Source organism: Sarcophilus harrisii, chromosome 3 (assembly GCF_902635505.1).
Source record: "Sarcophilus harrisii chromosome 3, mSarHar1.11, whole genome shotgun sequence".
NCBI classification, from domain to species: Eukaryota; Metazoa; Chordata; class Mammalia; order Dasyuromorphia; family Dasyuridae; genus Sarcophilus; species Sarcophilus harrisii.
In genome coordinates, this window is record NC_045428.1 from 313,844,045 (window position 1) to 313,866,605 (window position 22,561).

Below are 22,561 nucleotides of genomic sequence, written 5' to 3' on the forward strand. Positions count from 1 at the left end.
ATTATGGAGTTCCCCCAGCTCAACCCATCTTGATAGTATCAAGTTTCATTGATACCTCATAGCTGTATCACCAGCCTCTCTGTTCTATAAAGTATCATAGTTGCTATCAAACACACAGCAACTTGAATAGAGAAAGATCCATAAAAAAGCTCTTCTACTTAGCTCACTAGTAGAGGAATGATCTCAAATGGGTCACAGGATTGAGGAGAAACTTTCCAATGTTGAATGGGACCCACCTGAGTCAATGCTACAGACTCAAATAGTCACACAGACTGAACTGAAGATCAGAATCTCTTCATTCTAAACCAGCAGAAGTGTTGTAAGGAAGCCTTGCCACTCTTGGGGATGAGTATGGGGCTGAGGTACAATCCCAGGGTCTAGCAGGAGGCCTGGAACCAAGTAGCATGTGATCTAATTTGACCAGAAATAGCATGTATGGTGTGAGCTATAGCTGGAGTCTTTGAACTTGACCTCTATTCCTCTATTCACTTTTCACTGAATCATGAGTCAGAATCAGTCTGCTCTGAATCTCTAGTGTCTGTTTTTTTTCTCTAGTCAGAGTCAGATAAAAGACTGCTCTTCTGGTGAGCAGAGAAATAATCAAGATTTATTTCTTACTCTCTCTTTCTTTCTCTCTTCTTTTCCTTCTTCCTTCCTTGCCCTTCTTTCTCACTGCTGAGTTGGGAAGTGCTTAGGCTTTTTAGTGTTGTGCCACAGTAACCTTTTATTGTCCAGATTCAGTTTCCCTAATTTTCCCGACCCAGTTTCTCTAAATTGTTCTGGCTCTGTTCCTAATTGTAATTGTAATGCTCAATCCTACAACACCACCCTTCCCCCATCATCAGAATGTTTGATAGGATAAAGATCTTATATCTTAGACATCATTAGAATATCTGGTGCCTCTTCCTATCCCAATTAATTAGAATATCAGGTGCCTCTTCCTATCCCAATTAATTAGAATATCAGGTGCCTCTCCCTCTCCAGTGCCTCCCCCCATTATGTCATCCCCATCCCAGGTACCTCCCCCCATTATGTATTATTCTTGTTACCCTATAAAAGAATCTTTGTATCCAACATTCATTGCTAGATTCTTGGAGCCAATAGTCTCATTCAGTCCCGGGACCAAATCATGAATACATTTGGTCCCAGTAAATCTCTCCCTTTCAAACAAAATATTAAAAACTCTCTAATCCCTATCTTGCCTTAGTTTCTTTGGCATTACATTAGTTCAGATGAGACCTATTGTGTTCAGGGTAAATATTAATAAATTATATTTCTTCCCTTCTTATATATAATGGTTATCATATTTCTTGTGCTTTCAATGAGTTGAGGAGTGCTGGAAGGAGCAAGAGAATTCAGAGCTGAAAACTAAAAATTTTAAAATTAAAAATAATATAATTTTTAAAAATAATTGTATGCTTTCTACAGTTAGTATTACTGTTAAAGATTCTAATTTCATTTTATAGGAATCATTTTGCTAGACTGGCCTGTACATTCCTGAGATAAGAATTCTCCTAGAGTTTATATACACATGATCCTCAATCAATTCTTCTTGTTCTAGACAATATGGGATGATCATGATGAAGAAGCCTTGTGAGGATGCTGAGACTAGGGCTTAAGATATCCCAAGAGTCTTTTGACCCCCAAAATATGGGGATACAGTAGACTAAGCAGAGGGAAAGTTGGGTCTTCCCTTCTCTTTTAGCAAGTTACATAAGCCTATCTTCCATCCAAATGATAGTGTTATGTGTAAGTGTATTTTTACATCCCAGTCATTACTTCTTTCTTTTGAGCTTTGCTGTCATTTCTTGTGTGATAGCATAGTGTTAGTTTTGGTGACAGGAGCCTCAGAGCAATAACTTCAGGTCTTTGATGAAAACATTAATATGGAGGAAAAGGAGTGTTGTGAGTATTCCTCTCTGAAAAGGAAAATCTGTGACTTATTCCTGTTTCCTGATTTTTTATCACAAGAACCATTGCATTAGAGTTTTCAAATAGAACTGAAGTGGTTTGTTGGAATCAGAAGCTTTGAAATGTATGTTTCTCACTACTTCACACTCTCTAAGTTGTAGCTATATCATCACCTTGCTCTCAGGGTGACAAGTTAATGTTGGAAAAATCTGACTTGAAGCTATTATCACAGCTGTAATTTATTTTTATTGGGAGGGATAGGACTATTCTTTTCTGCAGCCTTGAATGTCAAAAAGGCATTTGAAGTATTTCAGCAACAAAGGGAGGTACTGAAAGTACCACAAAAAGGGGTGCAGAAGATAAGCAGTTGGGCCTGAAATTAAGAAGGCTTTAGTTCAAATGAAGCTTCAGATCCTTAGTTGTGATGATGGACAAGTCATAACAACTGGCTGCAAGTTTCCTCACTTGTAAAATGTAGGTAATAATAGCACCTACCTCCTGGGATTGTTGTGAAGAACAAATAAGATCCTATTTGTAAAGCATTTACAATGCTTTGTATGATGTCTACAATGTAAGCACTTAATAAATTCTTATTTCTTTCCTTCTAAAGAGAAAGTGATTATGAAAAATTTCCCTTTTAAATACAAGTAGACATTCTAAAGTTTGCAACATTATTTCAGATCTTTCAGATAGGAACTTACCCAAATCTCAGCCCTGGTGCCCAGGGACCACCCTCAGGAAATTGGATTCCCTCTAACTTCCTTTTATCATCCCCTTCCCCTGCAGTGTCTCACCTGCAGCCTCACACCTCCCTCCTGTATCTACATTCTGCCCTATGAATGACCAGAACATCTTCACTGCATTGCACTCTCTCCTAAGGTCTGCCCTCCCTCTTTTTTCTCCCTTCTATCTCTAGAGACTTATGTTCCAAAATTAGTTCCCTCACATCAAAGGACCCATTTCCTCTGAACTGGGGTTTTAGCTGAGGGTTAAGAGAAAAGCATATCAGTAAAATGTAAATGACAGCAAGGCTCCTTACTACTTCTAGTAGCATTTGCATTTTAAAAGAAAAGCTACTCCCTTAACACCAGTACCTCTTTAATTAATGAAATTTTAGTCAACAGGAGAAAGAAACATCACTAACAAATTGAGCAGCCTAGGAAAGATCTAAGGGTCTGGCCTTTATTGTTATTGTCACAAATCTTCCTTTGTGATTCCATTTGGGTTTTCATAGCAAAGAGACTGGAATGGTTCCTTCTCCAACTGAGGAAACTGAGGTACACAAGTACCTCAAATATGACTTGCAGGGTCATATAGTTAGTTTCTCAGGCTGAATTTCAACCCAGGTCTTCCTGACTTTAGGGCTGGGACTCTAGCCATTGTACTACCTAGCTGTCCTTCTCTGTCAGGTAGTATTGGCCATTCTGTGGTCCTATGACTCCATGGAAGGTTCTATTTACATTGATACTATTTTAATTATAAGTGACCATGAGATAGCAATGCTTGTTCTTTGGGGAGTTAAAATAAGAGTTGCAATAAAATATGAGGTCTTTAAGGACACTTATATCCCTAAATCCTAGCGTAGCATATAATAGGTGCTTGATAAATATTTGTCAAGTTTTTTTTTTTTAATGTTTAATTGTTGTTTATATGCTTTCATACCAACCTCATCTTTCCTCCTAAAAGCACTCTATAGCAGTGCATATTGTATGTTGGAGAGGTAGGGAGGAGAGAATGAGGAGAAAGAACAAGGACTGCAAATTTCTATTGTATCACATTGATATTTAACATTAGTGTGCCCCCAGGCAATCTCTAAGTCTGTAAGTTTTAGAACTGTTACTCTCTGTATTAGTAGGGATACCCAAAGGTTATATTAAATACAGACCCCAGTATAAAAATGCTAGCTTCTGGATTATCCAAAAGTGGACCATTTGGACTTTTAGTACTCTTATGTAAAAGCTACATAATGCCAATGCTTGTGCCTCTTCAAGTCATTATAAAGCTTTTAAAATTAAGAATAGGGACAAATATGCCAAAAGCATCTCAGTTGACTTGCTAGGGACAGTAAATCTTTAAGTAAATGGAGAATGGAGTCAAAGAATTGATCCAATAGCTTCTGAATAGCTGAGTTTTTCCCAACCTACTTGATGAAATTAAGGATTAAAGACAGGAAACAAAGATAGTAAAATACTAAGGTCTTAAGGAAAGTGTAACGGAAGGTTTGGACTTCTTTGCTGCCCTAGGAGATATGAAAAAGCTTCTCCATTACTGGAAAACTTTGATGAAATTATAGTGTCTAGCCACTGGTTGGTTAAAGGATTATCCATACCCTTGGCTGACCTTAAAAGGCCATTCAGCATTGCAGACAAAAATACTCTCAAAGGAGTCAAGAGAGGAATCATCCCTGCATGTCAAGAAAAAAGATTACTGTGGAAGAAAAAACCTACCTCTTAAAGAGAGAATTTCTCTTTGCCTTTTCCTTTCTTCATCCAGAATCTGGTGGATCCATGATGGGAGGAGGAGAAGGGCAGTTTAAAGTGGTATCTTTTTACTACTGCTTATGCTCTGCCACTTAAATGCCTTTGCTGTGAGCCATGTCAAGAGGGTGATAATTACAAATAAATTCATTACAAGTAGATGCTTGCAAGATAAACTTTTTAGGTATACAAACCCACAAAAAACATTGATCTGGATATAGCCTTTTTCGAAAGATCCTAATCTATAGCTCAGATGGACTGGTAAATATGTATATACAAATGTCAATTTCCTCTCTATTACAAACTGTTGCAGAGATAGATTGATAGATACATAGATGGACAGATATGCATATATATTTAAGCAAATTAAACAAATATATTAATATATATTCATTACATGTATATAGATATTAATACATATATATTAATAGATGGATATACATGTGTAGAAATATATACACATACATATAAATGCCTATGAAAGAAATACGGTGAAGTAAAGCTTAATTGATAGTGACAGTTTTCTGAGAATCTTACTACACTGCTTGAGGTAGCTAGAAATGTCCTGAGATGTTTCTAAATGAGGATGAGAATGACTAATATAATTATATGAAGTCATTGGGTTTAGAATTAAAGTGAAGTGAGAGAAGAATGCCAATTTCTGGGGGGAAATTCACAAAGAATATCCAATCCTTAAATTGGTTCATATTTTTGAATTGTGCACAAAAATGATTTTATTGTTTGTAAATGAGGCCTCTCTGATGATCTTTGCTGTTATATTGAAAACAATCATGTTTAATGATGTGATTTTTTTTCTTTTGTATTATTATCACTTCCCTTGGATATTTACATATATGTTTATATTATATATGTGAGATAAACATAGACAAACATATATAAACCCCACCTTATTTTTTTTGCTGAGGTAATTGGGGTTAAGTGACTTGCCCAGGGTCACACATCTAGGAAGTATTAAGGGTTTGAAGCTGGATTTGAACTCAGGTCCTCCTAACTTCAGGGCTGGTGCTCTATTCACTGCACCAACCAGCTGCCCCTACACACACTTTTTTACACATTTGGAAATCAGGAGTTGATGAGGCAAAAAATCAGGAGTTTTCATGATGAAATTATCATATTTTCTCCATAATAGGCAAAATATTTCAAAATAAAAATTTCCTCAAAAGCAACCAGAATATCAGATCTGCTCCCATAACACATTGTGCCTCTCTTGTGCCCATCATGTTCCATTTTGTGTCAGAGGGTTTTTTTTTTTTGTTTTTTTTTTTAACCTGTCTTGCTTCTCCTATTAGGTTATAGGCTCCTTGAGGTCTGGGACAATGTTTCATTTTGATTTATATTTCCCTCAACATTTAGTAAAGTGCTTTACATGTAGTAAACTTTTGTTTAATTGAATTTATTTTTGAACTGAGGTTTTGCCTCTGACAAGACCACCAAGAAATAGGTAATGGGAGGGTATGGTTATAGTTTCCTATAATATTAAACTCTAGTGATAAAGGATATTGACCAAATCATGTCCCTGTCATGATCGAGAACATTGGACTTCTTTAACCCAGCAAACCTGTATCTATGGAATTCCCAAGATAGAAAAACTATTTTCACTTCCACTCTTTCCATGTAATTAGAACTGTCAGCAGTTTCTCAAGATAATTTAAATTTAATTTTAATTCATTTTTAATATAATATAGAAGAATGTGTTTAGACCAAAGGTTTTTAAACCGTGGGTCACAACTCCATATGGGGATCATGCAATTGAATGTGGGGGTCATGAAAAATTTGGCAACAGTAAAAGCTATCAAATATTCTACCAAGATTTAATTTTTTATGTAAAAATAAATAAGCATTATGGTAAAATCATATATATATACCAAAGAATTGCTTTAAAATAAATTTCTTTATGTTTTATTTGTCTATCTATTTTATATACTTATATATCTGGAGTTGCATAAAAATTTCTTGGGTGAAAAGGGTGAAAAGTTTAAAAAGCTCTAGTATGGACTACCTGATAGCTCTCCATCAGTAGATGCAATAATTTCAAGGAAAAATTATTGAAGAAATATAGAAGATTCCTTTTTTTCAAATTGGGTTACATATTGTCTTTTTCAGCACTCAAGAGTCTTTGATTCTCTGATTCAGTGAAAGTCGAACAATTACTCAGTCAAATGTTTCCACTTGTTCTGAATACTCAAAAGAAAAAAAAACATCAGAAATGAAGGTATCTTAAACATTACAATAAAAACACTGAGATAATATATTGGTCTGATGATTCCTTTTATGAATCAACTCTAAAATGTTATTTCTTCTCATGCTCAGAAACACTAGAAATTTGTTCCATTTTGATATTTATAAATTAGTCTGAATATCACATTGTAAGTTTTACAGTGAATTTTTACCAAGGTCGATAAAATGACCTGAACAGATTCCATAATAAATACTATTTCTGATCTACCGTGCATGAATTGTCCAGATAGACAGTATGAATATCTATCAAGACACACACAATCCAATAGAGTCATTCAGGTGTTATTTAGATGGACTAATGAACTACTTACTCACTTTAGTTGAAGAAAAAGATAAAGTCTGTATCTTCACATGATAAGTGAAGCAGATAGCAACATGGCAGACACATCCATCCTATTAGGCGTTCTCCTCCTCTTTACCTAGTAGCCCCATGCAATCAATTATGTGGCTAAGATCAATATCAAGAGCCAAGGAGGACTAGATGTTTGCCTTTGCTGTGCTTTTCTGCATGTAAGGTAAATCCTGAGTGTGTAGAAGTGACAGGCTCCTCAAGGGACCCACAGAAGGCTTCTTGCATGTCTGCCTTTCATGTTACTCCTTCTACTAATGGCATAAAAAAAGAAAACTGTCAGGTAGACCAAGTATCTCTATTTTTCATTCACAGACAGGATTTACCTTCAGGCTTATGACATCATTTTGCCTAAAATCTTTATTCACAGATCTCGGACTGCTGGTAGCCAACAGTCTCAGCCCTACCACCAGAACTGACCACCCCTGCTTATTAGTACTACTTGCTAACCTTCCCTACACCCCAATTTACTAAGCTTGTCTGTGGACATCTTTGCCCCAACCTGCCTAACTTGGTCTCCTTGGATTTGATCTCTCCCTTCTGTAGTCTATAATGTCTTTCTAAACCATTCTTCCTAGTCTTCCCTCTTAGTACCCAGTCTTGCCCCATTACCCCCACTACTCCCTCACTATGATATAATACAAATGTCCCATTTTTATAAATGATTTAATGTTTCTGTTCTCCAAGTTATTTTCCAGACTGTTTCTACCACAATCTTTTGTCTAATCAATCATCAAGCATTTAAGTACTAATGTGTGCCAGGCAATAAGCTTACAAGCTCATTGGCGGGGGAGAGACAATAAAGTAAGTAATATACAGGACAAATAGAAAATAATTAAAAGAGGGAATACACTGGAAATTAGAAGAGTTAGGAAAGATTTTCTGTAGAAAATATTATTTCAATTGAGACTTAAAGGAAGCAAGGGAGGTTGAGAGAGAAGGAGGGAGAGAATTCCAGGCATGGGAACAGAGAAAATACCCAGTGCCAAGAAGAATGTCATTTGTGGAACAGCCAGGAGGGCACTGTCACTGGATCAAAGAATACATGTCATAGAGTAAGGTACAAGCAGGTTGAAAAAGTAGGAGGTGGCTAGATTCTAAAGGGCTTTGAATGCCAAACAGAGCATTTGGCATTTGCTCCTGCAGGTAATTAGAAGTAAGCAGAGTTCATTGAGTGGGAGATGGGGATAGGACTGAAGGAGGTATACAATCAGATCTATGTTTTAGGAAAATCATCTTAGTGGCTGAAAGGAAAACAATTTGGAGTGTGGAAAGTCTTGTGGCATATCCACCAGCAGTCTGTGGTAGTAATCAACATGTGAAGTGATAAGGACCTGGACCAGAGGGTCAAAGGAGAGAAAAAGGTATGTTTGAGAGATTTGGCAAAGGTAAAATCAACAGACATTGGCAACAGAGTGGATATGGGGAAGGAGAGGACATAGTAAGGAATCCAGAATGACTCCTAGGTAATAAGCTTGAAGGATGGGGAGGATAATAGAGGAAGATAGGAAAGGGGAAGGGTTTGGAAGAAAGATAATGAGTTATGCTTTGAATATATTGAGTTTAAGATGTCTATTGGAGCAGTGATTCAAGGCAATTATAATAGACTTGGGATGGAAAATGCCAATCATATCCAGAGAGAATTATGGAGATTAAATGTAGATCGGAGTATTGTATTTTCACTTTTTTATTTGTTTAGTTTTTTTCTTCTCATGTTTCTCCCTTTCTGATCTGATTTTTCTCATTCAACATGACAAATATGGAAATATGTTTAAACAGATTGTACGTATTTAGCCTATATCATATTGCTTGCTGTCTTGGGGAGGAGTGAAGTAAGAGAGAAAGGAAGAAAAATTTAGAACACAGTTTTACAAAACTGAATGTTGAAAATTATATATTTTACATATATTTGGAAAATTAAAATACTATTGAATATATGTATTTGGAAAATTAAAATACTATTAAAAAAGACGTCTATTACACATCCTATTTGAGATGTCTGAAAGGCAGTTGGAGAAAGGAGAAAGGGATAGAAAGGTAGATTTTTATATCATTTGCATGAAGCTAGTAATTAATTCCACAGAAGCTAGTGAGATCACCAAGTGGGAGTAGTTTAGAAAGAGAAGAAAAGAGGAACCAGGAAAGAACCCTCGAAGAACCTCTAGTTAGAGGGCATGGTAGAGGATCCAACAAAAGAGACAGAGAAGAAACCCTCAAGTAGAGGAAAACCAGGAGAGACTAGTGTCCTAAAAACCTAGAAAGAAGAGAGTATCAATGAGGAGAGTGATCAGTGTCAAAGGCTACAACAAATCTAGGAGATAAGGGAAAAACCAAAAGAACTGGCAACTAAGAAATAATTAGTAACTTTGTAGAGAGCAGTTTCAGTGGAATAATAAAGCCAGAAGCCAGATTATGAAACCTTAAAAGAGAGTATGAGGACAGAAAATGGAGATACTTTTTATACATGATTTTTTCAAGGATTTTAGCCACAAGAGCAGAAAAAATATAGAATAATAATAAAAGGAACAAGTGAAGGATTTTTTAGAGTGGGGAAGAGATACACATGTTTGAAGACAGTAGGAAATAAGTCAGTAGAAAGTGTTTCACTCAAAACTAGAAAATGGAAAAAGGGAGAGAGGAATAGATTTAAAATAAAGGGAATTTGTTGTTTGTATATCAGACATTTTAGAGGGCACAATAGAAGGGAAGAGTAGAGTTAGGATGATACTTTGAGTTGGGAAAATTGAGGAGATGGAATAAGGAATTGGATGGTCAGAAAGGGAAGGAGGTTTGGATGATGATCTTTAGAAGTTCAGCATCAATGGGATGTAAATAATTTGACCAAGTGTGAGACTGTTCATCACTGAGCAGAGGGTACCACTCTGTACCCTCAAAGGAAGAGTACAGAAGGAGATCAAAGGCCGGAAGTCAAAGGGAGGATCTCCACTTCCCAAATAGGAAATTAAGCTGACAGCAGGAAGTAGAAGATAACTTGAACTTATACATTTAGAAGTGGTTTCTTTGGGGTAGATGCCCAAGCCTGTTCCCAAGCAATCTTTCTTGGGGGCACATTGCCCTCAGTGGGAGATGGAAGGCTCAGGGTACTAGCATTCCAGAGATTCGAGGTGTTCTCACTGGTACATCTGGGTATGGGGTTTTATGAACAGGAAGTTTTACTAAGATAAAACTTTATGCCTATATACCCCACTAATATATGATGCTAAGTGGAAATTAATGAGTAATACAAAATGTGTTTTACTTAGAATCGGGAAGAACTAGGTTCAGATCAAATAAGAACTATCTAGTCAAGTCAATAAGTATTCGTGAAGTACATGACACTAAGTCAAAGAAGGATTGCCTTGGTAAGAGTTAATAATGATAATGTTGCTATCATGTATTACAGTTTTCAAAACACTTTATATTTCTCTCATGTGGTGGTGGATTATCATCCTTATTTTACAGATGAGGAAACTGAGGCACAGAGAGGGTAAGTGATTTGCCCAGACTTATATGGTTAGTGTTTGAAGTCACATTTGAATTCATGTCTTCCTGATTCTAAGTCCAGCATTCTATCACTACATCACAGTTCTATACTGACAAAAATCACAGCTTCAACCTATTTTGTTAAATAAAAGCTTAGAGAATGGAAATTATTAAGAAGCAAGTGGTATTCAGGGATTAACAGTTAAATAATAAAGTGTTCTTTCCTTGTAATTTAACCCAGGAACATCCTAAGAGATTCATTTATAGCAGTATTTTGGCTATAAGTATTCACCATTTGATTTTCTTTTTTTTTTTAAGACAGGAAATAAGTGAATAAATGATCAGCCACAATTATACCCTGAATTGTGCCTCAGGAGAAAGATCATATATTTTTATTTCTTTTAAAAACTCTCACTAGGAAGATGTTGGAGAGAGAGACATAAATGTAATAGGTTAGATAGTGGGGCAATTATATCTCATTGCCATTCCAATCAATTGTTCTATCAATTAATATTTATTGCATCTACTCTGTACCAGCCCTGTGGTAGGGAGCATGAGGGGCTACAAATATGTATATGATGCAAGTTAACCTTTGCGATTTCCAAATCAAGGGAGATGAGGCACATAAAAAGAGCAATAACAGTCCAAAGCAATTATCAAGCATCAGGTAGATGACATGACCTGTGACTAATACTATGTAAGTTCAGAAAAGAGAAAGAATACCATGGACTACTCAGGTAGTTAAAGAAGGCTTCATAGAGATAGATTTTATTATTCCTAATCATCACATAATGAAAGAGAGCTATTTCTAAGCCACTAGAAAATTTTTCAGACAAATTTGTGATCAGCTCCTGAGAAGGTTATGTCTATACAGGGCCACCATTCTCAGTCAAAATGGGTCATCCTGAAATTATTATAATCAAGTGGCAGTGAATAACTTGACTGATGAAAGGAAGGGGTACAAAGAAGAAAATAAGCATTTATTAAACTCCTACTATGTTCCAGGCATACTGTGCTTACAAGTATTAACTCATTTAACTTTTGCTGAATCAATTAAAAATAATATGATGAAGTGACTAAGTAGATAGAACACTCAATCTGAAGTCAAAAAGAACTTAATTCAAATCCTGCCTCAAACACTTAGTAGTTAAGTAATCCCGAGCAAGTTGCAATCTATTTGTCTCAATTTCCTTCATTTTAAAATGGGGATAGCAATAGCATTAACTTTGTTATAAAATTTGCAATCAACTTTTGTTATTAACTTTGTAATGATGAGCAAATAAAATGTGATAATATTTGTAAAGTGCTCAGTCCAGTGCTTGGCATATAGTAGGCATTATATAAATGTTTATCCTTCCCTTTCCCTGAATGATAAATGGCCAGATTGCCCTAGTCATCAGACCAAAATCACCAGACATGACCAAGTTATTACTTTCATTAATATAATCATATTAAATATACTATTTGTCATTGATTGATTTTGCAGTATTTACCCTCCAAAGAGTTCACTAAGAAAGATTATATAAAAGAACACTGAAGCTTACAAAACAGCAAAAGCCATTAGATGTCATAGGGAGCTTATATGATTTAGACGTACAGAGAAACTCTTGAAAGAATAAAGCAAGAAAAAAGACAACTTGGGATCAGCTAAAAATAGATCATGAAATGTGGAACTGACTCACAATAACCTTTCCCTTCTCTGAATAGTATCTGGCACATAGTAGGAATTTAATAAATGTTTATTGAGTGATTGACAGCTGAAACTTATTGTCTTGAAAATCAGTATAAAATAGCCCACACCTATTTAGTTCTTGCATACTAATTTTCTGTCTCCAACTACATCTTTGAGGGCAGAGTCTATGTCATAATCTACTATTGCATTCCTGACAGCCCCACACACTGTATTTTTTGGTTTCTTAGTTATTGTGAATGAATATTCACTTTATTAAAAAAAATTCTTCATTATAAAATGCCATAAGATTCTTTTAATTCTAAACTCATAGGCTTTTTAGCTGGAAGGGACCTTAGAGATTATCTAGACCAGAAGTTCTTATCCTTTTTCATTTCATAGATCCTTCTGAAGTCTAGTCAAGCCCATAGATTTTTGAGAATAATATTTGTGAATGAATAAATAAAATACATAATATTTTTTTAAAACTCATAATATTGTTATCTATCCCTACATTATATATTTTTATATCTCTGTTTTATATATATATATATATATATATAATTTCTCTGTGTTTCTCTGTATATATGTATATATACAAATATACATGTATATGTATACACATTCATAGACCCCAGGTTAAACCTTCCTGATCTAGACCAATCTCTTTATTTTATAGATTAGGAAATTGAAACCAGCATCTCCTGACACTAAATTCATTATTTCCATTATACCATGCTGCCTCTCAGTTGCTAAATCACTTAGTGCATTTAAAATAGGATTCTGTTTATAGAAATTCTGTTTACATACAACTTATCACAAATACATACATTTAGTCAAGCAAAAAGCACGAACACTATATATGATTCCAAAAGTCCTTATCCTCACACATTAGGAAGCATGAGCAGCCAGGTAGAACATCAACTGCCAGGCAGCTTTGGGAAATGACTCCTTTACAAGCCACTGCATCTTGGTAATTCGATTGTAATGATGGTATTATGATGGGATTTTTGCTTAAAATCTCCTAATGCACATTCCCGCAAGCTCTCAGTTAGTCACTTCCAAATCAAGGTAAAGACAGAACAGAGAGCCAAAACCAACAAAGCAACTGCTTATTAATTAGCTTCCTGATAATGGCTTTTATGCTAAATGGGTATGGTTAAATAATGCCATGAATTCTAATGATTCCAAACATTGGATTAATAATGTTCTTTGTGTGTGCCCTTGAGTGACACACACCTGCTGTTGCCACCTTCCATCTACTTATTCCTCCTCAAAATGTAGTTTCTTAGATGAATATACTAGCTTCCTGTTGGGAAGCCAGATGCAATTTCTCTTCCCAAAAAATATGTCCCTCACAAATTGCTTATAAATCAAAGATTTGGTAATAAAAGTTATCCTTAAAATGTTCTAAAGAAACTCAGTTCCTTCATTTTTAAAATATGGACATGAACATACACATAGTATCTATATCTGGATAATTTGAGACACCTTCTACAATTCTCCCATGCTAGCTTCTATGTAACCTTGATTTGCCTAGCTGGATTATAAACTCTTGAAGGCAGGGATTACATTTTTCTTATCTTTGTATTCCCAATTCCTAAATATAATATCCAATTTCACAATTTGTGTGATGGGTCTTTGAGTGTAGAATCTCATCACCTCTTCCCTGAACTATTTCAAATAACCTCCTAATTAGTGTTTCTGCTTCTAAACTCATCCTTCTATAATCCATCTTCCATAGTGCTACCAAAATAATATTCCCAAAACAGAGCTCGGGTCATGTGATTCCCCAACTGAAAAATCTTATAACCATAGATTTTTGAGCTAAAAGGCACTTTCAAGATCATTTATTCCAACAATTGTATATTATAGGTCTCAGCTTCTTAGATTGTAGTCACATAAACTGAAGATGGGGGAGTCACAAAATCATGATTTATTATCAATAAATGTTTGAGTTGTATGCCTATTTTATTTACTGATATATCCAGAGACATGTAAAAATGTCTTGGGCAAATGGTCACAAGTGGAAGATGTTTAAGGAGCCCTGTTATATATGAGGAAAATGAATCTCAGAGAGTTAAAAATGACTAGACCAAAAGTCATTTGTAATTAGTAGAACTTGAGATTAAAATCAGGTCCTCTGTCTCCAGATCTAGCGATTTTTCCAGCATGTTATTCAATTTCCTGTTGTTTCTAGAATAAAATACAAAATCCTCAGCCTTGAATTTTAATATCTCCCCAATACTGTTTTTATTCATCTTTCTAGTCTTATTTCACATTACTCCCTTTCCTATAATTTCCATTCTAGTCAAACTGTCTTGTTAGCTATTCCCTGTACATAGCACTTCATTCTCCACCTCTGTGCCTTTGTCCAAGTTTTGTTTTTTACCATGTCTGGAATACACACACCCCTTTCCTCCATTTTGTAGAACCATAGATTTCGATAAAACAATAACAATAATAATAACACATCTATATAGTGCTTTAAGTTTTACAAATTCTTTATAAATATTAATCTCATTTTTTCTTCATCACCACCCTTGGAGGTAGATACTATTTTTATTCCCTTTCTTATAGATGAGGAGACTGAAGCAGAGTTGTCTTGGATTATATAGTTAGACAGGATTTGAACCTGCCCAATTTTCAAGTTGTTTTCAAAGCACAATTAAGTTGCCACCTCCTACACAATGCCTTTCCAGCCTAGATGCTCACATTCTTTCCATCCTTAAATTACTTTCTAAAATTTTGTATATACTTTGACATTTACCTATGCATGCATGCTATATGATACCAGCAGAATATAAGTTCCTTGAAGGCAGGAACTTTTTAGTTTCTGCCTTTTTATTTTTAAAATACATAGTCCTATGTGACTACACATAGGAAGGATTTGATCATTGTTTGATGAATTGGATTGAAATTTGCACTACAATTATGCTCTAAGGCAGAATCAATGTAGCTTCACCAAGGAGAAGACTGGACAGTGGTTCTGATGATAATGTTTGTTCTTCAGTTTTTGTTAAATTACCTCATGTGTCCTATTTATACTTGCTGAATTTATTTTATACTCTTATTTTTCAGAAGTATCCATGACCATATGCTGAAAGCAATTTTCTCTTCAGTCTTCCTTGTGTTACCATTATTAACTAATTACATGATTTCTTTCATTTTCCCTCTTTGGGGCTTATCTTAAGAGCAATACTAGGGGCAGCTAGATGGTGCAGTGGATAGCTCGCCAGCCCTGAAGTCAGGAGGACCCGAGTTCAAATATGGCCTTCCTAGCCACTTCCTAGCTGTGTGACCCTTGGCAAGTTTCTTAACCCCAACTGCCTCAGGGTAGGAAAAAAAAAAAGCCTAAGGCATTGTCTTTAGATCTGTCATTATCTTTATACCCTTTAAATGTTGCCAACTCCTCTGACCATGATATTTATTTCACTAACTTTATAAGACAATGAGTATGGTGAGCAACCAGCCCCCAGTTACCCAATTCCCACATGTTTATCATTTCAAACCTCTTTTGTCAGTAGACTGGACTTCTTCCTAATCTCTTTTTCATCCTACCTCCTCCCTCTTGTTTTCACTATATATACTCAGTAGCTCCTGCTATTCCTATAAAATCATTATTTGTATTTTCATTTGTACAGCTGCCCTAAAGGGATTGAAGGGAATGTGTTTTGTCAGTAGAAAAAATTTAATACATATTTTAAATGGGCATTGCTCATTTTGCTGCTAAAAAAAAGAAAATCATTTCAACATAATTAAAATTGCTTATTAAGCCAAATAACATTTTCAGTAATGAACTAAAATGTCAGAGGCTTTTAAGGATTGTGAGACATAGAGCAAACACTAAGTACCTGAATAGTCTTTGCAATTTTTAGTTAAATATGATTATAAATAGAATGGAAACTCCATGAAAACAGGAATTGTTTCATTTTTATAGCACCTAGCATATTGTCTTATAGATACTAATTGCTTAACAAATGTTTCTTAAATTGAATTGGACAAAAATTACATGCATCTTCACCAATCTTTCTTTTTGTTGTTGTTTTTTTTATTTTCCCAAAGTGTTTAGCAAACAGTGCAAGGTAGGGGATTAATAAATGTTTTTTGAATTCAAATTCATTTGAATGAATGAATGAATGAATGGTATTTTGTATGGAAAGGGGTTTGTTTCATCTCCTGTCAATTAATCTTTGGTTTTTAGATTTCCTATACTGTTTAGTACACAATGCAAGGTAGGGGATTAATAAATGTTTTCTGAATTCAAATTTATTTGATTATGAATGAATGGTAGCTTGTATGGAAAGGAATTTGTTTCATCTCCTCTCAATTAATCAATCAACAAACATTTATTAAGCACCCAAATGCCAGGAACAAATAGAAAAAAAAAGTTCCTATTTAAAAGATCATAATTTATTGGGGGTAGACAGCACACAAAAGGAAGCTGAAAGGCGTGTAGGAGAAGAGAAGGCAAGAAGGTTCCCCATGGAGGAACCTGGTGGAGAAGTTAATCAAAGAAGTCCTAAAGTAGTGAAGCCAGGTGAGAAATATGATGTCTGAGCTGAGCTCTCTCCTTAAATGGAAGTTTGCATTTCACGGCCTGCCCTCCAATCAGAAAAGCTGAAGGCAGTTTTGAGATAAGAGGACCAAGAAAACAATGATTTGATTTTCTAGGCTAATGAGTTTATCTCTCCAGTGATAGGGAACCCATGGAAGTATAATGGCAAACTCTAGATTTGGAGTCAGAAGAACTTAATTGTAATCTTTCCTTTTTTCCTTCATTAACTATATGACTTTCAGCAAGTCTCTTTAGTAGTTATCAGTAGCTACTAAATGAGATATAATACTTGCAATACAAGGTTGTCTTAAGAATTTGTTGTTCAGCTATTCCAGTTGTATCTGATTCTCCATAACCTCATTTGAGATTTTCTTGGGAAAGATGCTGGAGTGGTTCACCATTTCCTTCTCATTTTTACAGATGAGAAAACTGAGGCAAACAGAATTAAGTGACTTGCCCAGGTTTGCATATCTAGTAAATATTTGAAGACAGATTTGAACTCAGAAAAAAGGAATCTTCTTGACTTCAAGCCCAGTGTTCTATCTACTGTGCCATCTAGCTGCCCCTCGATCTAGTTATTGTCAAGATAGCATTTTTAAAACTGTCAAGATTTCTATCAATGTGAACTACCCTAATCATGGCCCTCTGAGATAGCCCATTCCACTTTTGAGCAGTTCTGTAGTGTCTGGACAATACAAATTGTCAGGACTGTCCTCTTCTTTCTCATGTCGGACAGAAAGGAAATTGGTGAACATGAAAAATAATATAAAAAGGAAATTTTAAGTCTAACACCCATTATTTAGGTGAAATTGGCCAAAAACACTTACTAGAGTGAAAGCATTTCTTGGTGGTGGTTACACAAACAGTTTTTTTCCTTCAAACTCATAGAAAAGCCTTCAATCTGACTTGGCTATCTACAAACAGCTGATATCCTAGGTATTGATCCACACTAAGAGAATCCTACTTTCAAAATCCAGTCCTCCTATTTTTTATATGTTATTGAATCAGTCAAATCCTCCCAGAGCTTCCATTTACTCAAGTTTAAAATGGGATAATAAGACTTTAAACCACCCCTGCAAATTTTAGTTATTGTTTTTATTAATTAGTCAAAGGATATTTTTGTAAATATTGTCAAATACAAGAAACATTGGAGCCTTCCCCTCTGGGAGGTTGTACTTTCATTTAGGAGATGAGACTGACTCCCATGAAGCAATCTGAAAACAATGCAGTGCAATTCAGTATAATAATAGTTAATTGGAATGAAAGAATCATAGAAGGCAGAGTTCACTCAAACTAGAAGAAGATGGATTTTTTATTATAGACAATGCTCCACTTTCCCCTGGTCAGTAATTCCATCTGTATCTTCTTCTCACCAAGTGCAGATCATCTCTATGGGTTGGGAAGAATAGGGCTGCTTCTCAGAAACTATTAAATCAGCTTAGAGAAAGAAAGTGTCTTCCATGAAAAAAAAAAATCCAGTTTTCTTGAAGCTGCTGGTGTAAGCTTCAAAAGAGATGACTGGAGTCCTAGCAGGTGAAGCGTTTTGTTTAGCTAGTTTTTCCTATCTTCACTTGTTCCTCTCCATCTCCTCCGAGTCATCTATTTCCATCCTTAATGTTATAACATGCAAATATTGTCACACTTACTGCTCATTACTTTAGCTAAAGGAAATGCCATTTAATTATGTCTTTAAATAATGAAACCTCCTTCATCACTTTGACAATCAATGCATATTTTGAGAGAGGTAAGACCTCATTATGAAAACTACTGCATTACTTCATTGCTCAGGAAAAGGCTGAGGAAATTGAAATTGTGCATTAAAAAAACCTCATGTTTTGTTTATCATCCCCAAATTTCAAGAAAGGCACACAATTAGCCAATGACATTTATTGTAGTAACTTGTTATCATGGGGATGATTGTAGAGGGCTGAAACTCTTCAGTCATTGCACTGAGATCAGTTCAAGCACTTAGGGCTAATTACCAATCGGACAATACTCTATGGGCATGTGCTTGGGGAATGGCCCTTCCCACTTATCCTGTGTTGGCTTGATAATTGGTGAATACAGAAAATTGTAGGAGGGACTAAGGGGTAGAGTAATACTAGCCAGGGTCACTTTGGTGGTAGACAAGGGAGAAGGAGGTTACAGAAATCTTGCTTCCATCCCCTTCACTTCTATCCCTAAAGACCAAGAATAAAGACTAAGGACTTTTGCTTATCCTGACTGGCTGATTCTAAGGTATCCTGGGTGCTAGTGGGGTCATCACAGATGACCTATGGCTACATCACATAGAAGAACCGAATACATTGCAAAGATTTCTCCGTTTTGATTGGTGGGAGGCTCCTATTCTTTCACAGAGGAAGAAAAGTAGGAAAAGAAGAAAGAATTTACTTGTTTCCATATATACATAATCCATCTTCAGTCCTAGGGAATCTGGATGGCCAAATATTTTGGTAATAGCCTATGCCACTTGCCAACATTTCTTAAACTTCAGACAACTCCCTAAGAAGTTTTAGATGAATTCTGTGTTGGTGGAGGGGGTTCACGCACCAGGATGATATAGGCCCTTGGCTATATAATACTGATATATTATTTGCTTCAAAATTTGACTATAACTGTAAGATGTTTCATAATGGATACATCACATAGTGAATCTATCTGTATCACAGGTGTAACTTGTACCCATGGAGATATGGAAAATAAAGAGCAAAAAGAAAAACAGGAGCTCATAAATACTTTTAGCTTCCAGTCACAGATGATCAGATGTACTCTTTATCACTTTATATGTCTAGGTTTAAAGAGCCATTTTAAGAGATTTATAAAGCTCTTAAAGAATCATGGACTATTAGAAAGAAATTTACATATCATGTCTTCTAGCCCTCTTATTTTACACAAAAGAAAACCGAACTGAAATAGAAGTGACTTACCTAAGTTCACAAAGCCATAGTCTCCTCCTTCTACCAGAAGTTTGAATAATAAGTATACAGCATAGATCTGACTAACCTTCTTTACCATTGTCCCCTTCTATTCTTTTCTCTCCACCCCTTTTCCTACTTTGTGCCCATTTCTTCCCCTTCTTTTTTGCTCTGCATTTGAAAAGCCTGCATGGCTTTATATCATTATCCCCATCTCATGAGGTCCAAAAGTGATCTAATTCCATCATATTTACAGGAACTCATAGATATCATATTTTTAGGGTTACTGTTAAGAATTACATTCTCATTTTATAGAAGTTGCTTTTGAAAGCTTTGTATGTGTTTACTGAGCAATAAATTTCCCAGAAAGTTCACATGCTTGCTGGTTCTCATTAAATTCCTTTCTCCTCCACTCTTTAACAGAAACATTTGTTTATCCAGAAGAGTTCAGGCAGCCAAATGACCCCAGCTTAAAGTGATGGAGCAGGCAAAGAATTTTAAAGAGAACCATGTATTAATATAGCTTTCTACCCTAAGAAAGAGAGAACAGAGGGACCAAGCCCTAAAGAAATAAGCATGTATCCAATTCTAAGCATCTTGCATAAGAAATCAATCTCAGTATAATAACTTTATTTTTTTACAATCCTATGTGTCATATTTTATGACTTTAATATTAGTCTAAGAAAAGGTATATAGACTTATGAGGAAACTGAGACAAAGGTTAAGAAATTTTCTAAGACTCTCACAATTGAGTGTTTGAGACTAGCTTTTATAATATTCCCTCTAAGCCCAGAACTCTTTCTACTGTGCCCCTCAGCTGCTAGTAGACTACAAGCCCCATGAGGGGAAGACATGTTTCACTTTTGTCTTTATATCCCCAAGACCCAGAATAGTAATGGCACGTGGGAGGCATTTATTAAATGGTTGTTGATTAACTAGTTGTTGACTAATGCTTGATTAGTTCCAGATTCTTATTCTTCTGTCATTTCATGTTGGTCCAGATCTGTTTACATTGACCAAGCCTCTGCTCACCTTGGAGGCTTATCCTTTCTTGATCACTGCTCTTGACCAGACTGCTGCCTACTTCCAACCTTGTCAAGTGCTTCTAGCTACTTCTTCGACCACCTTATCCTTCAACTTTTGGGCAAATTTCTCAGTGCAGAAATTTCTGAAGCACTATGATTGGCAGAAATCAGAGAATATAACTTGTTCATCCCAGTCTCTTTTTAAAATAATATCTTATTTTCCTCTATTACATGTAAAAACAGTTTTTAACATTCTTTTTTTTATTTTTGAGTTTCAAATTTTCTCCTTCTCTCATCTTCATCCTCCCTAAAAGGATAAACAATTTGATAGCTATAGACAACCACTTATGTAAAACATATTACTATTTTAGTCATATTGTAAAAGATGACACAAAGTAGGAGGGAGGAACATGAAAAAAATGCAAGAAAGTGTGCTTCAGTCTGCATTCAGACGCCTTAAGTTCTTTCTCTGGAGGAGGATAGCATTTTTCATCATTCCTTTGGAATTGTCTTGTATCATTATGTTGCTGGGAATAATTAAATATTCATCGTTAATCATCATATAGTATTGCTATTATTTTATACAATGTGCTCTCTGACCTGCTCATTACACTTTGCATCAGTTCATATAAGTCTTGTCAGATTTTTCTGAAATCCTCCTGCTCATCATTTCTTATAGCACAATAATATTCCATTACAATCAAGTACCACAACTTTTTCATCTATTCTCCAATTAGTGGACAGTCTGTCAATTTCCAATTCTTTACCACTGCAAAAAGAACTACTATAAATATTTTTGTATAAGTAGATTCTTTTCCTTTTTTTAAATCTTTTTGGGATATTGATTTAGTATTGGTATTGTCAGGCCTAAGAGTATGTACAGGTTTATGTCCCTTTGGGCATAGTTCCAAATTGCTCTCTAGAATGGTTAGATCAATTCACAACTCTACCAACAGTTCAGCCCTAACTTCATGAAATTATACTCTATTTAACAGAGTAATCAGAAGTTACATTCAGTGTGGTGCTCATACTCTGCCAGACTAAGTTCATGTTAATGATCAATTTAGAAAATTTGCAAGGACTTCCCATTACCCTTTATTACTTGGACCCCCCTGTGATGCAGCTAATACATTATTACACATCCAACAGTGACTTATCTATATGGAGAGCATCCGAGCATTTAAAAAGCCTGTTCATTTAATAAGATTTGGGCACATTCTTAACCCCTTGCTAATATAGTGTGTTCCAGATACACTTAATGCTTTTTATCTGTGAAATAAAGTGTAATTGGTTCTTTAGGAACATGAAATATATGCCTAACATTAGGACCAGAGTAACATATTCATTGGTCTTGCCCAATTTCTCACTTTCAAATGCTAATCTTGTTGAAGTTAGAATTTTCTGTGTATAAATGAACTGTTTCTATGTAGGAATGTCTAAGCTTACTGGTCTGCTTTTTCTTCAGAAGGAAAAGCAAATTTCTTTGGCATTTGATGAGATTAGGAGTTTACTTTGAGAGCAGAATGCCCCAAGATACTCTCTTTTCCTGGAAAATAAATTAGTCAAACTCTCAACAGTAATTTGCACTGAGATAGATTCAGTAAGAATGAGGTTCATCTCAAGATGTATCTTATATACAGTTCAGTTAAAAAAAAAAAAAACACTTGTTTTGAAAACACAAATTTTAAAAAGAAAAAAGAGAAAACACTTTTTTTAAACTTCCTTGATATATTAGGGAACATTTTGAGCATAACACAAATCAAGTTTACTTTCTATGAGAAATAGTGAGAATGTGGTAAAACTGTGCCCCTTAACAATTACTCACAAGCTGCAATCCTCTCAACATCTCCTTCTACAAGCAAACTTCAGGTCTTTGTAAAGGCACCTTGCCATATTTATTGTATATCTTTCTGTT

The 22,561-nt window shown here is 35.3% G+C and overlaps 1 protein-coding gene across 1 annotated transcript in view; it reads left to right on the forward strand.

Annotated features, from left to right (window-relative positions):
• The window catches only part of CLSTN2 (calsyntenin 2), a 548,572-nt gene that overhangs the window by 434,785 nt on the left and 91,226 nt on the right, over positions 1–22,561 (forward strand). The gene's annotated exons all lie outside the window — the stretch shown is intronic.